We start from the raw sequence: 14430 nt of genomic DNA on the forward strand, positions 1-14430 counted from the left end.
TACCTCATTAATGGATCTGATTTGAGCTGCATCATTAATGAGCATTTTAAAGCCAAAGAACATGAACTGGGGCACAGTCCCCCATCCATCCCTGCCCACAGCTCCCCAGAGTATTGATTGGTTTGTCTTCACCTGCTTGAGATGTGAAGTGGCACAGGGAAGCACATCCTGGACAGCCACCTGCCATCCTTCACCCCTCTCTGGCCCAGCCTGGAGCCATTCCAGTGTCCAGAAACTCAATATCCAGCCACAAAATGAACCTGCAGTAGCTGAATTAACCCTGCCAGCTCCAGCTGACCTGTGGTTGAGAACTGGAGTGAACACAAGCTCAGAAGCTCGGTGAATTTTCCAGCACCATCCTGCCCAAAGCTTGCTTAAGGATCACAGAATCATAGAAGCATTTAGATTGGAAAAGCCCTCTAAGACTGAGTCCAACTGTTGCCCCAGCACTGCCAAGGCCACCACTAAGCCATGTCCCCATCTGCCACATTCACATGCCTTTTAAGTCACTCCAGGCATAGTGACTCTGCAACTGCCCTGGGTAGGTTGTACCAGGGCTGGACAACCCTTTCAGTGAATACATTTTCCCTGATATCCAAACCTCCCCTGGCACAGCTTGAGGCTGTTTCCTTTTGTCCACTCCCTTGTTCCCTGGGAGCAGAGCCTGACCCCCCTGGCTGCTGCCTCCTGCCAGGGAGTTGTGCAGAGACAGAAGGTTCCCCTGACCGTCCTTTGTTCTAGGCTGAGCCCCTTTCCCATCTCCCTGAGCTGCTCCTGGTGCTCCAGGCACCTCCCCAGCTCCATTCCCTTCTCTGCAATGCTTTCCCTGGAAGGTGAACCCTCTACAGTTCTTTGAGAAAAGCTCAAGGCATCCCTTGGACAAGTCCTTGTGCCATGTGCTGGTTGAAATGGTTGCAGCACAGGTGATTCAAGGGTCAGGATCCCAAACCAGCTCATGGATTGAACACATCCATGCTGCAGGGGAGGCGGGAAGAGCATCCATCCCAATAGCTGCAGCTATTTGTAGCTGTTTGCTGGACCAAATACAGAGCTGGTAACAGAGATGTTATTCCCAGTGCCCAGGAGCAGAGGGCCCAGTCCTAAAAACTGGCATCACTGGCAAAATTGATCTTTGAATTTTTGAAAATAACCTGTGCAGCCCTTTGGTGAGACAGGCAGCAAAATGCTGCTTCCTGCTCAAGGAACATGAGACAATACATGTGGCTCCAGGGGACACAGTCCTGTCCAGGCTCCTTATCCAGGAGTCTGAGAATGCCTCTGGCAATGGGGGACAATGAGTGTCCTGTGAGAAGGAGAGGGTGAAAGATGCTTTAGATTCTCCTCAGACTCGTTTTTTGTAAGACACTGATTTTTTTGTTTTTCAAAAGAGACTTTTTAAAGCAATGCATTTACATTAAAAAAGAAGAACCTATTCCTTACCCTCACAGGGTAGGAGCTGCTTCTATTTAATAGGGGAGTTGCTGCTCTTTTCTATAATAAATTGTTCATCTGTTAAGACATGTCTGAGCCTGGTGTACAGAGAAGAGAATCAGGCCTCCTTCTAAACTTGGCAAAGCAGCAGCTTTTCCCCGTGATGTTGCAAGAGCATCTTGGGATCCCGTTGATGAATGAGCTCTTTCTGTGTCTGAGGTTACATGAGCCAAACCGGAGAGTTTGTGTCTGAGTCAAAGCAGTGACAGTGTAACATGACACGGGCTGGGAGGGGACACAACCGTGAGCTTATCCTGTGCTGCAATTCCATGTTGTGGCAGGACATGTTTATTTTAATGCAGGAATTAGTGTGGGAGATGGTCAAGCTGAGAGAGACACTTGATTTTGGTTCACTGATGGAGTTAAAGTGAATTCAATGAGTCTTTCCTGCTCTTCGTGCCAGCCTGGATTTGCCTCCTCCCTCCTCCTGGCTGTTTGCACTGTTGGTTAAAATAAATGTCCTCTAACATCAGGATCTCCATTGGAGAACACAATCAAGTCACTCCTTAACCTTTTCTTAGCTAAACTCAGTCTAGAATCATAGGATTTGGGCTGGAAGGGACTTAAGGACCATCTTGTTCCCACTCCCACACCATGGACAGGGACACCTTCCACTCCCACCCGGGACACTTCCTGGGATCCAGGGGCAGCCACAGCTTCTCTGGAAATTCCATCCCAGCCCCTCCCACCCTCACAGCCAGGAACTCCTTATTCCCAATATTCCATCTATCCCTGCCCTCTGGCAGTGGGAAGCCATTCCCCCTTCTCCTGTTCCTCCATCTCTTGTCCCAAGTCCCTCTCCAGGTTTCTTGGAGCCTCCTTAGGCACTGGAAGGGGCTCTAAGATCTCCCTGAAGCTTCTTCTCTCCAGCTGAACACCCCCAGCTCCTCAGCCTGTCGCCATACTTGACGGCCTCTGATTTGTAACAGTCTGAGCTGACTCCTTTCTCCATTTATTAAGTTCCCAACAATTCAAGCAGCCTCCCGATGACAGATGGAAATATTTTTCTGACCAAGAACTCCCCAGGAGGGGAGTAGTGTTTAACCAGAAGGACCTGGGCTTAGGACAGCGGAAGCCATGTGGGAATGGGCTGGTTTAGCCCCGGAGCCAACATTGTGTCCTCTGCAGAGTGTGAATTTGTTTGTCTGGACACCCAGCAGATTCACTACGGGACTCCTTGTTGAGTTTTTCCAGCCCATTACTGTTTTGTTGCTCTTGCTACTGGGCTCCTCAAGTGAGCAGTACATCCTGTGAACACAAACACCTTGGCTTTGCAAAGCTGGGAACAGAGAAAAAGGTGTGACTTCACCTGTGTGTGCTGTGGGAAATCAACAGTTGTGCTGTGGGTAAAGCTGGGCTAGACTGGAATTATGGGCTGGAATGCTACAGCTTTAACCCTTTAGAGGGGGTGAAACTGGTTGAAATTTATGGTCCTTTCCAAGCCAAACCATTCTGTTATTCCATGATTCTTCAGAGGCACAACCAGCCTTGAGCTTCCTCTGGAAGTGTGACAGGTCATGGAATCACCTCTCTGCTCCCACCACTAGCTCTCACCTGTGCTACCAACATCAATGGCAGAATGTCACACGTGAGCTACAGAGAGGAAGTGGAGGAATCAAAAGGTTGCAAAGGCTGAGACATCTCACCCACCTGACAGGCATCATTGGAGGGGAGGAGATGGAGAATTGAGTGAAGAAGGGAGTGGTGGGAAGAAGGTGTTTTATGATTTGGTTGCATTTCTGATTTGATTTATAAAAAGTTTGTAACTCTGATTTGCTTTGTAACAAATTAAACTTATTTCCCCAAGCCAAGCCTGTTTTGCCCATGATGGTCTTTGCTGAGTGGCACCTCCCTGTCCTTATGAGCCTTTAACTCCATTTTCTCTCTCCTGTCCAGCTGAGGGGAGTGACAGAATGGCTTTGGGGGCACCCAGTGTCCAGCCAGGGCCAATCCTCCACAGTCAGGGTCCAACCCCTTCGAAAGAGAAGGGACACCTTCAACTACACGAGAGTCATAGAATAGACTCATGGAATGGTTTGGCTGGGAAGGGACCTGAAAGACCATCCTGTTCCACCCCCCTGCCATGGATGGGGACACCTTCCACTATCCCAGGTTGCTCCAAGCCCTGTCCAACCTGGCCTTGGACACTTCCAAGGGTGGAGCAGCCACAGGTGCTCTGGGCAACCTGTACCAGTGCTGGAGGAGCTCAGCTGTGGAGCTGTGTGAACCAGGTGTGGGCAGGAAATCCCAGAGGAAGAATCACAGAGAAATGGCTCCATGTTGCTTTTGCCATTTAGCTGAATTTCCTCTTTATCTCCCTATGGATCCCACCTACAGATGGAATCCCCATCCCACAGGATAGGGGCTTTGTTATTTTGACCAGATAAATATATAATTCCCTTTAAAGCATCACATGCATTTTTTTTGTTGGATTAATACCAAATGTCTGATGGAATTTTTAGCCCATTTCCATTTTTACACATTTTTTACAGTCTAGTTTAATTTCATTAGAAATTCCAGTCTCTGCCATTTGATCTATCTTAATAAACTTCCTAAGCCAAGGCTGAGCCAGCTGCTATTGCTGGAACACTGCTGCTTTAGGGGTCTGTGTAAAACTGACCTTGTGCCATGCCCCTGCTAAATCCTGGGCTCTGGCTGAGCGGGATTCTGCTGAATTTTTCTTACCAGGATATACTGTCACAGCAGCTGAAGGTGCCTCACAGGCCCAGCATTCCTCAGCCAAGACGATGCTATCTGTGAGCCCTCAGGTTGTTTAGTAAAGGACATTTTTGGTGCTAGGAAAGCAAAGATACTCCAGGTGTTAAGTTTTGCAACCCAATATTACTTGTGGTTCTCCTGCCTTCAACCCTGATGGATCTGTCTGTGGATATTTCCCCAGTGACCCCACATCTTGCTGTCAAACCTGGTGAAGGAAATTGTTCTCATTTTTAGGTTCCTGGAAGAGGAATGGCTTCTTGTAAGCTCCTGCAGAGGGGATGACTTTGGACATGCTGTCCTTGCTCCATGCCCAGCTCTGGGCCTCTGGATGTATTTCTCTCCATCTCTCTTCACACATGACAGCAGGAATGAGGACCATGCCAAGCTTGGCTCCTTCCACCGGGATCATCCTTCTCCTGGGAAGATAAAAATTAATCACAAAGAGGGAGTTAAAGCTCTGAGGTTTGTGAGGGCTTTCTGTCTAGGGGCAGGGGGGTCACTGGGAAATAAAGAGAGGGAAGACGATGTGGATGGATGGATGGATGGATGATGGATGGATTGGATGGATGTAAAACTTTAACAGTAGATCAGCAGAGCTGTGGGAGAGAACCTGGATGCCAAGGGAGGTGTCACTGGACTAAGGAGCTGTGTGGGAGGCTGGGGACATCAGGAGAGGGACAGGATAGTCAATCAAAAGCTCTGGAGCTGGGATGTGTCTCGCAAGACTGGAGTTGGGAGGGAGGGAAAAGCCTTTACTTTTCTGTTTTTCTGTTTCTCATTAGCCCTTCCCACACATGAGAAACAGGAGAAAATGTGTGAATATTTCCAACATTTTCTCATATTTCCAAGCAGAGACAATTAGTAACTGGCATTAGAACTACAAACAGTGCTAGTGAGGTCCCAGGTGGTGGCAGAGGTGTTCAGGCAGGGTGACAGCCTGGAGTGAGGCAGGAACTTGAGTGGGGGAATGGGATGTGGCAGCCAAGTAAAGAAATCTGTTCGGAGGGTACAGAGCGTGGCAGCTCCGGGGAGGGGCTGGAAGGAGGTGGGGACATGGGAACGTGGAGCTGTGCCAACCTCCTCGCAAGGCAAGGGATGAGCGCCGGGCAGAGCCGGCGTGGAACAGCCTCACACAGACAGCAGCTGCTGGGCTTCAATTGAGACCATCTGAATGCCTGTAAGAGCAAAGAGCTTCTCGGCTGCTCGGGGTTTCAGACAGTTCAAGTGGAGGCCAGAGGCTGGGATGAAAGGGGACATTCCAGAAGGGAGGCTGCACAACAGCAGCCCCCGCCAGCTGAGCCCCCGCAGGGCTCCTTGTGCCGGCGCTCTCGGGATTTCCTCTGCTCTTGCTCCGCTCCGCTGGCTCCTCCCGGCGCAGGGAGCTTGTCCTGCTGCCCACCCTGTGTGAGGGCTCGGAGCATCCCAGCCTCGCAGGAAGCTGGGGCAGGTTTTCCCGACGCGGTGAGAGCCTGTGCGCAGGCAGGGCATCCCGCACACCTCGCAGACACGGAACTCAGGATGTTTCGCAACAAGATCCCACGTTCTGGCACTCGACAGCGACTGCGGAGTTGAATCGCCTGGAGCACTGTGGGCTCAGTCCCACGCTATTTGTCCATCAGAGATTTGTTCCAAAGCCCCCATCTGCAGCGCTGGGACCAGAGAAGTTCCCAACCTCTTGTCCCGGAGCCAGCCCCACTGCTTCACCACCGTGTGAACAGGGGACGGGGCTGAGCTCAGCCTGACCAGGATGAGAGGGGCACAGGGCTCTGCTCAGATGCCTGAAGTCGAGCCCAGGGTAGCCCCCCGCCCTGCCCGCAGGCACAGCCGGCTCTGACACACAGCTCACCCCACAGTGCCCAAAGCTGCCTCCCTCAGCCCCGTGCTGGGGCTTTGCTCCAGGTAACACCAGCCCTGCGGACCTGCATTGGGCTTCCATAAACCATGGAATCCCAGAATGGTTTGGGTGGGAAGGGACCTTAAAGCTCATCCAGTCCCACCCCTGCCATGGACAGGGACACCTCCCACTATCCCAGGCTGCTCGAAGCCCCATCCAACCTGGCCTTGGACACTTCCAGGAATCCAGGGGCAGCCACAGCTTCTCTGGGCACTCTGTGCCAGGCCCTCCCCATCCTCACAGGGAACAATTCCTTCCCAATATTCCATCTAAGCCTGCCCTCTGGCAGTGGGAAGCCATTCCACCTTGGCCTGACATTCCAGGCCTTTGTCCCAACACTCCAGGCCTTTGTCCCAAGTCCCCTGCAGCTCTCTTGGTGATCCTTTAGGCACTGGAAAGGTCTCTAACTTCTCCCTGGAGCCTTCTCTTCAGGCTGAACCCCAGCTCTCTCACCCTGTCCTCATAGGAGAAGTGTTCCAGCCCTTGGCTTGATTATCCAGAAGGGATGAGTCCAGTATGGAAACAAAGTCTTGTCCAAGATGCAGGAGCACAGATGTGATCTTGTACACCTTCCTGTCCTCCCTCTGGACTGAGGAAAGAGAGAAATGGACATGGAAATAATAATTTATTAATAGATTGGGTCATTATTGGTCATACACATTCTTATAAATGGTCATATTTGGACATATATGTGGTCAGATTATTCATATAAATGATAATTGTATTCAGATATTATGGCTCCCTGGAAGTATCCAAGGCCAGGTGGGACAGGGCTTGGAGCAACCTGGTCTAGTGGGAGGTGGGGTGGAACAAGATGGTGTTTAAGGTCCCTTCCAACCCAAACCATTCCATGATTTTATGATTTAGAAACTACTGCAATTTGGGGTGGAGGAAACCTTGAATCCTGAGTAAGCCACTCAGTTTGTGTCCACATCTGAAGGACTTTAAGAATTGCTAACTGGATTAATTCTTGTAATTAAACGTGCCTGTACCCAGCCTGCCCAGGGAGTGCCTGTGCTCTGCTGTGGAAGGAGCACACCAGATGTATGGAACAAACTCAGTGCTGTCCAGCATGAGGAGCCCTGCAAAGCTGGGAGGCTGTAGCCAGGTGGAAGTCAGGTAACAAGTGACAGACAAGAGGAAACAGCCTCAGGTTGTGCCAGGGGATGCTTAGGTTGGGTATTAGGGAAAAGGTTTTTGCAGAAAGGGTTGCCCAGCCTCGGCACAGCCTGCCCAGGACAGTGGTGGTGTCACCAGCCCTGGAAGTGTTTGAAAAATGTGTGGATGTGGCACTTCATGACACGGTTTGTGGTGACCATGGTAGTGGTGCTGGGTTGATGGCTGGACTGGATGATCTTTTCTAACATTAATGATTCTGTGATTCTATAAAGTGCTGCCATTACCCTGCAGTGGAAGCTCAGCCACCAGCTCACTCGGCTGAACCATAAAGCCAAATTCCTTTTTCCAGGTGTCTTGCTTGCAACAAGCCCTGGATTATTTTGGAATGACCAAAATAAGGGAAACACAAGAAGCCAGGGTGGCTGTTGGACCCTGCCTGGCACTTCTCAGCTTTGCAGCGTGTGACATTAATGGCAAACTTTTTATCTGCTCATAGTGAAACCACAGTGGGATGTGACCAGAGCAGCTATCGAGGGACAAAGTTCTCTTTGTACACAGAGCAAAACCTGCAGTGAATGTCAGTGCTGGCCCCTCTTGCTGCTGAAATATTCTGTGGAGTACGAAAACTACACAAATACTGTGAACAGGCATCTCCATTGACTTCCCATCCCTGATCTCTACACATCAGTAAAGACAAAGTCCTTTGAGATGCTGGTCAGAAACTCCAGCACACTTTTCCTTCCCAAAAGCACTGATATGTAGATCCAAGTGCTAATGAGTAAAGCTTGTAGCTGGGACATATTTTTGACAAATGACTACAAAAGGTTGAATTACAGTCAGCTCCCTGGGAGGAAGGTATTGCTCATTTTGGATTAAGAAGTCACCAGTTAAAGCAAAGAATATTCAGGCAAATAGAAATGTCAGCCTCCTGACTTCTCACAATTCTGATCTCTACAAACTACATATAAACAATTTATTTTCAAAAAGGAATATCTCAATTTTTCATTTACTGCTTAATTCTCAGAGCTGGGGCTTAAAAAGAAAACCACCACATGCCTGGTGGCATAATATTCTGACAAAGATTTGGGGCTTATTCTCTAATATATCCTTAAATATCTGAGATGTGAATGACATCTGTGGTGCAACCTGTGACTCCCACAAAAGTGATTTTTAGGGAGCTGAGTTGGAAAGCCTTTAAGGAATCATTACAACCAGAGAAATCCTGCAATCTACAAGAAAAAGAATGCTCAGATTTCCTCAAACTGACCACCCAAGACCCAAAATCAGAGGTTGCTTTTAATAATCTCAGCTTTATCTTCCCAATGCTCATTTCCCCTTTGATAAGGGCAGCGCCAGTGCCTCTGCAGCAGAATTTGATCAAGATTCAGCTCCACACAAGTCACTTGGAATTGCAGTGAAATCCCCAGCTGAGCTTGCAGCAGAGAGGGAAAATCGATATTTACTCGATACTCCTGCCCATAAATGAGCCCTTGACGAGGAGCTCTGGCCCTGCTCCCCGTGCCTGCTGTGGCTCCTCCCGACAGGACCTGCAGCTGGAGAGCTCTGCCATGTGTTTCCTGGTGATAGCCCCGCGCCGAGAGCCAAAAGCAGAACTTGCTCAGAAACACAACCGGCTGGATTGTGTTTTGGCAAAGAGAAGAGGAAGCTGTGCAGCAGTGTATTCCCTGCAGGGCCAATCTCTGATTAGTTGGAACTGCTTGGCTTTCAAAAGAGCTGATGAAAAACTTTGGGAAGCCATTGAGGCATTTTCACTGGCACAAGTACTTAGGAGGGATCACATCGATGTCATGTAACTGAGATTAGAATCGGAATCAAACCCATTCTACAAAGGCCTGAGTTTGTTTGTTTTCATATCCCCACCCCAGGGAGATGAAACCAGCCCCTTTCCAATGCCAGGATTCATCACTCTTATAAAGCCATGAATATCCCAAGACATTCTCTTACAGAATCATGGAATATCCCAAGCTGGAAGTGACCCACAAGGATACAGCTCCTGGGCCTGCCCAGGACACCCCAGCAATTCCACCCTGTGCTTGAGAGCATTGTCCAAATTCTTGTGGAGCTCTGGCAGCCTCAGGCTGTGCCCATTCCCTGGGGAGCCTGGGCAGTGCCCCATCACCTCTGGGGAAAGAACCTTTCCCTGATCTCCAACCTAAACCTCCCAGACACAGCTTCATGTCAACCCTTTCTGCAAAGTCTTTCAAGCACCAGACAAACACTCACATGCCAACATCACACACTGTTAAATAGCCATTAAAACCTTGGGCTCCATTTCCTGCAGAGGAGCGGCAGCAGCTCTGGGCTGCCCTGATAATCGTGCTCTTGACTGGCCCTGACACACACCTTGAGGGGAGGTTATGCAAGGGATAAGATACCCACTCATTTTAAAATCTACCCATACAGGTGACTTCAGCCCTTTCTCAATAAGAAAGATACAAACATTACAAACCTATTCCCATTGAGACATATATATATATACAGAGAGAGAGAGAGGGTATTCATGTATTTATATAGTATATTCATGAAACATCAGCACCCAAGCACTTCAGTCAGTGCACCCTACAGACACAGCCTACTGATTGAATTTCTAGTACATATATCTTTGTTATATATATACATATATATATGATCTTTAAGGTCTCTTCCAAGCCAAACCATTTTCTGATTCTATGATAAGGAAGAAATTTCTCCCTGTGAGGATGGGGAGGCCCTGGCACAGGTTGCCCAGAGCAGCTGTGGCTGCCCCATCCCTGAAAGTGTCCAAGGCCAGGTTGGGTGGGACTTGGAGCAGCCTGGGATAGTGGAAGGTGTCCCTGCCCATGGCAAGGGGTGGAACTGGATGGGCTTTCCATCCTATTTTGGGTTTCCATCCCAGACTGTTCCATGATTCTATGATAGGTATACACAACATGTAAAGAACAAGAGAATAGCAGTTATAATTTGTTTTACACAGAAATGAAACCAAGAAACTAAGAAATTTGTCAAGAATCATAACTCAGTTGCAGAATCGGAAATTAAAGCAAACTAACTTAAGTCCTTCTTTGGTTTGGACAGGAAAGTGCTCCAAGATCAGTTGATAAGAGTGGAATAAAGCACTAATATTCCTAATGTAACATCTTTAGTTCTGTGATGTCCAAACAGCTGGAAGAAATGAGTTTTTCCACTCTAACTGCAATAATTCTGGGTGAAATTCTCCTCCTGTTTCCTCTCCACAGCCCACAGCAGCTCCCAGGCTGCAATACAAGTCTGTCCTGCAGCTCCTTACCTTGTGTTTACTCAAGGGTTAAGGAGTTTGCAAGCTACAAAGCCCGCTGTGTCTCATGTGTGGGAGTAAATGTCATATCCCACTGCACAGGGTATTTATAGCACAGCACTATTTGGGAAGTGAAACTTTTGAATGGTGAAGTTTTCAAGCAGTTGCTTCAGGATGAAGTTCCGAAGAACGAAACAGCCGAGAGCCCGTTTGTCACTTGGGCTCAAGGTGGCTCCATATGTCACAATGAAAGCAGTGGGGTCTGTGTGGCCACCTCGGGTCTGAGAGCTCCAGCGTCCACTCAAAGGGAGGGTTTGTGCAGCTGGCATGTCAATCCCATGTCCCCACCAGGGCACGGAGAACTGCTTTGTGATCATCACCACAGTACCTGGTGGAGGAGCTCTTCCCACGGATAAGGCACCCCGTGCTCCCTGTCAGGGTCCCCCTCAGACAGGCCTGCAGCTCCTGCCTGACCACCCCAAACCCTCAAGTTCCTCCACACAGCTTCTCCAGTGTGGCTGCCAGGGCCAGACACCAAACACCAACACCACCTGAAGGAGGAGAGACCTTGACCCAAGAACAGAGACTGTGGGAATGCCAGCTCATAAGGCATGGTGGCCCCAACCCCTCCTGTGCTCCAAGCTCAGTGGTGTCCATGAGGGCTGGACCTTGGCTTCTAGGAGAGGGATTAGGACAGGAGAGCATGGACTGAGGTGGCAGCGGGGCAAAGTGGTCAGAATGCTCCTTTGTTAACATGTCACTGGGATTGGTGGGATGATGCTGGAGATCAGCCAAGGTGGGATGAGATGTCTCCATCTCTGGATCCAGACTGAAGCTGCCAAAGGCCTGCCTGGCTCGAGTCCTTGTATTGTAACATGCTGCTCTTGGCTCACACTCATGCAGTGAGCACCAAACGTGGAGTAACAGATCAAGAAATCCCAGCTAAGAGCCTTTCCTGACCAGTGGTCCCAGAGTGGATCATCACAATCAATCTGGGCAGGAACAAAACGCCTCTGTGAGACCATGGGTACTCTCTGAATTGTAACTGTAATCACCAAAGTAGGTCTTGACACTACTGGGGCACTCGCAAGGAGGACTCTGCATATTTTGCAGCAGTTATAAATGCAGCTATTTGTGCTAACTCTCCAAACCAAGTCACAGATACGCCCTGTGCTATTTCCATAAACAGGAGCCCAGCTGTATTTGCATTCTCTCCATGTGTGCTGGTGCTCAGAACTACTTGTGAGTTTGATTGCTGCAATAGATACCAGAGCTGGCCGTAGGAGCCCCTGGAAGCAGGACAGAGGGGCAGAACAGAGCCAGGCCCAGCCAGTGCTTCTACTCTGGTGGGTCAGACACACGGTGCTCTCACCCTGCTCCAAACCCTGCTGGGGCTGCAGAGGTGTCAGGAGCTCTGAGTGATCCCTACGTGCTCCTGCTGCTCCCAGCTCAAGGGCTCTTCCCATGTCTGAGCTGTACCTGTGCCGTGACCACGGCTCACTGACAGCAGCGTCACTCTTACACCTTTTGCACTTTCTTTGTGCCTTCAAGACATTCTTTACAGCTCCAAGAGTGACAAACTTCTCTGCCAGTAAGACTGAGACCATTGATTCATTTCACACAATTTAACCACAAAAGAAAAGCAGTGTGTTCTGGATTTCAGTGTTGAACCTGGGCTTGTGACAAGCTCCACGTGTGCTTTTATCAGCCCTGTCCACCTCCCATCCTCCTTCTTCCCCAAAAACTACAGAACATAACTCTGATAGAAAGTGTGGCTTGTTTAAACCCACAAAATGAGTATTAAGGTCCTTTATATTTTGTCAAAAGCTTTGTTTGATCTTCTTTCAACTGTGATAGAAATATCAAGGTCATAAATACCCCTAAATGCAACATCACAATCACCTCAACGACTCTGGCAAAAATAACCTCAGACTTTTAAAGGCAAATTATGTTAAATGTTGTGACCAGCTATTATCACAACTCCTGCCTCTCTTGAAATTTTCTTTCAGCTTCAGTTAGGAAGAAACACTTCCCTGTGAGGGTAGTGAGGCCCTGGCACAGGTTGCCCAGAGAGGCTGTGGCTGCCCCTGGATCCCTGGAAGTGTCCAAGGCCAGGCTGGACAGGGCTTGGAGCAGCCTGGGATAGTGGAAGGTATCCCTGCCCATGAGATAAGCTTTCAGGTCCCTTCCCACCCAGACTAGTCTCTGATTCTATAAGGATGATTCTTTACTTGGGGATGTTAAGAGGTCAGGTGGATCATGGGTTCTGTGACGTTCTGCCCAAACACAGGAGCACACAGAACATGAACCCAAAACTCAATTCTCTGCATGCACACAACTCAAAACTGCTCCAGGAAGGACAAAAACCACCTGCAACTAACTGCTCTCTCCTTGGAGGGCTGACCTGATAATAGCAACCTCACTCCTAACATTTTTTATGTACACTTTAACCAATTCCGTAAGTTCTGGAGTAACCTGCAGAAAATCCTGTTGACTACAACATACGAGGTATGACAGTGACCTACTGAGACAGGTTCATTTAACTCAGGGTTCATACCCAGAGTTAAATGGGGAACAGGGGGTTATTCTGCAACACAACATAGAACCATGCAATCATTCAGGTTGGAAACCACCTCTAAGATCATTGAGTGCAACCAACATTCAATGATCAATTGACACAATAGAACCCTCTTATAAAAGAGCTGCAGGGAGCTAAACTTTCTCTCTGAACCATGTGAGGAGTCTGAGCAAGAGGCCCCTTTACAGAGCCAGTGTATGCTGAAGGTGAGGGATGTGGGATCTTGCTACTGCCCATTCCAAGGCTGCTCTGAGCACCATCCCTGTCGTTCTCACACATAGACTCTGCCAGAGCTGTGAATCAGTCCCTCCTCGTGTGTCTCACAAGGAGTCCAAATCCAGAAGGAATAAGCACTGGAAGAAATTCTTCCCTGTGAGGGTGGCAAGGCCCTGGCACAGGTTGGCCAGAGAAACTTTGGCTGCCCCATCCTTGGGAGTGTCCAAGGCCAGGCTGGACGGGGCTGGGAGCAACCTGCGATACTGGGAGGTGTCCCTGCCCGTGGCAGGAGGTGGCACTGGATGAGCTTTAGGGTCCCTTCCAACCCAAACCATTCCATGCTACGATTCTGTAAGTTCATCAGAATCCTTTCTTGAAAGCTCTGAAATTACCTCTGAAATTATCTATTTCCCATTGCTCCTACCTCACTGAGTCAAGCACCGAGTCACCCACACCCACCCCTTCCTTTAGTGTCAAAGAAAAGAATAACGGTACTTGGGCAAAGTAGAAGCGGAATAATGAAGTATTGCATACTGGGGAGCATCAGAGGCTACCCGATCAAAGTTATCGCAAACTTATACTACTGGAAAATCTCCCCGCAGCAGGACACCTCCCATCCCCACGGCTGGGATGGAGCTCAGCCCATGCACCGCGGCCGGGGACGCGCCGGCATCGAGGGACACACTCGCTGCAGCCCTTCCCTTGCCACTTCACCGGGAAAGGGCGACGGTGACTTAGACAAGGAGAAAAAACTAAAATTAGTGGAAAGTTTCAGCTTCCGGAGGCAACGGCAGTGTAACAGGCGAGTCTCTGGAGCGGCTGCCGACAGGCAAAACGCGTTACTACAGCCCCAAGGTACCTCCGAGGGAACTCCGAGGTGCCCTCAACAAGCCTGCCGCCCGCTGCCCGAAGGAGCCGAGAGACCCGGCGGGGCCCAGCACCGGCCGGAGCTGCTGCCAACATGGCGCACGACCGTGAGGGGACCGCCGGCGGCTCCCTGCCCCGCCCCCCGCGGCAGAACGCGCATGCGCAGCGCGACAGCGCCAGGAGGAACCGCGGGGCGGGACCTGCTTGGCAGAAAGCCCCGCCCACTTCTGGGAAACCCTGCAGGCTCGTGCCGCGCCACGGGGGCGGAGCCGG

At 49.8% G+C, this 14430-nt stretch overlaps 1 long non-coding RNA gene across 4 annotated transcripts; it reads right to left on the bottom strand.

The window, feature by feature from the left end:
* Positions 1-1410: 1410 nt before the first annotated feature.
* LOC146426415 (uncharacterized) lies at positions 1411-14364 on the bottom strand. 4 transcript variants are annotated; one of them, XR_014856665.1, is made up of 3 exons: positions 6557-14364; positions 4177-4625; positions 1411-2739 (listed from the first exon to the last, which is right to left on the bottom strand). It is a non-coding gene; the product is annotated as an uncharacterized LOC146426415 (long non-coding RNA). The 4 variants fall into 4 exon arrangements; XR_014856667.1 differs by having other exon boundaries at positions 1411-2770; positions 4415-4625; positions 6557-14362; XR_014856666.1 differs by lacking the exon at positions 1411-2739 and having other exon boundaries at positions 3155-4625; positions 6557-6692; positions 14150-14364.
* Positions 14365-14430: the final 66 nt, after the last annotated feature.

The sequence above is a fragment of the Lichenostomus cassidix genome, chromosome 27, assembly GCF_008360975.1.
Source record: "Lichenostomus cassidix isolate B80296 chromosome 27, HeHo_3.0, whole genome shotgun sequence".
In the NCBI taxonomy this organism is placed as follows: domain Eukaryota; kingdom Metazoa; phylum Chordata; class Aves; order Passeriformes; family Meliphagidae; genus Lichenostomus; species Lichenostomus cassidix.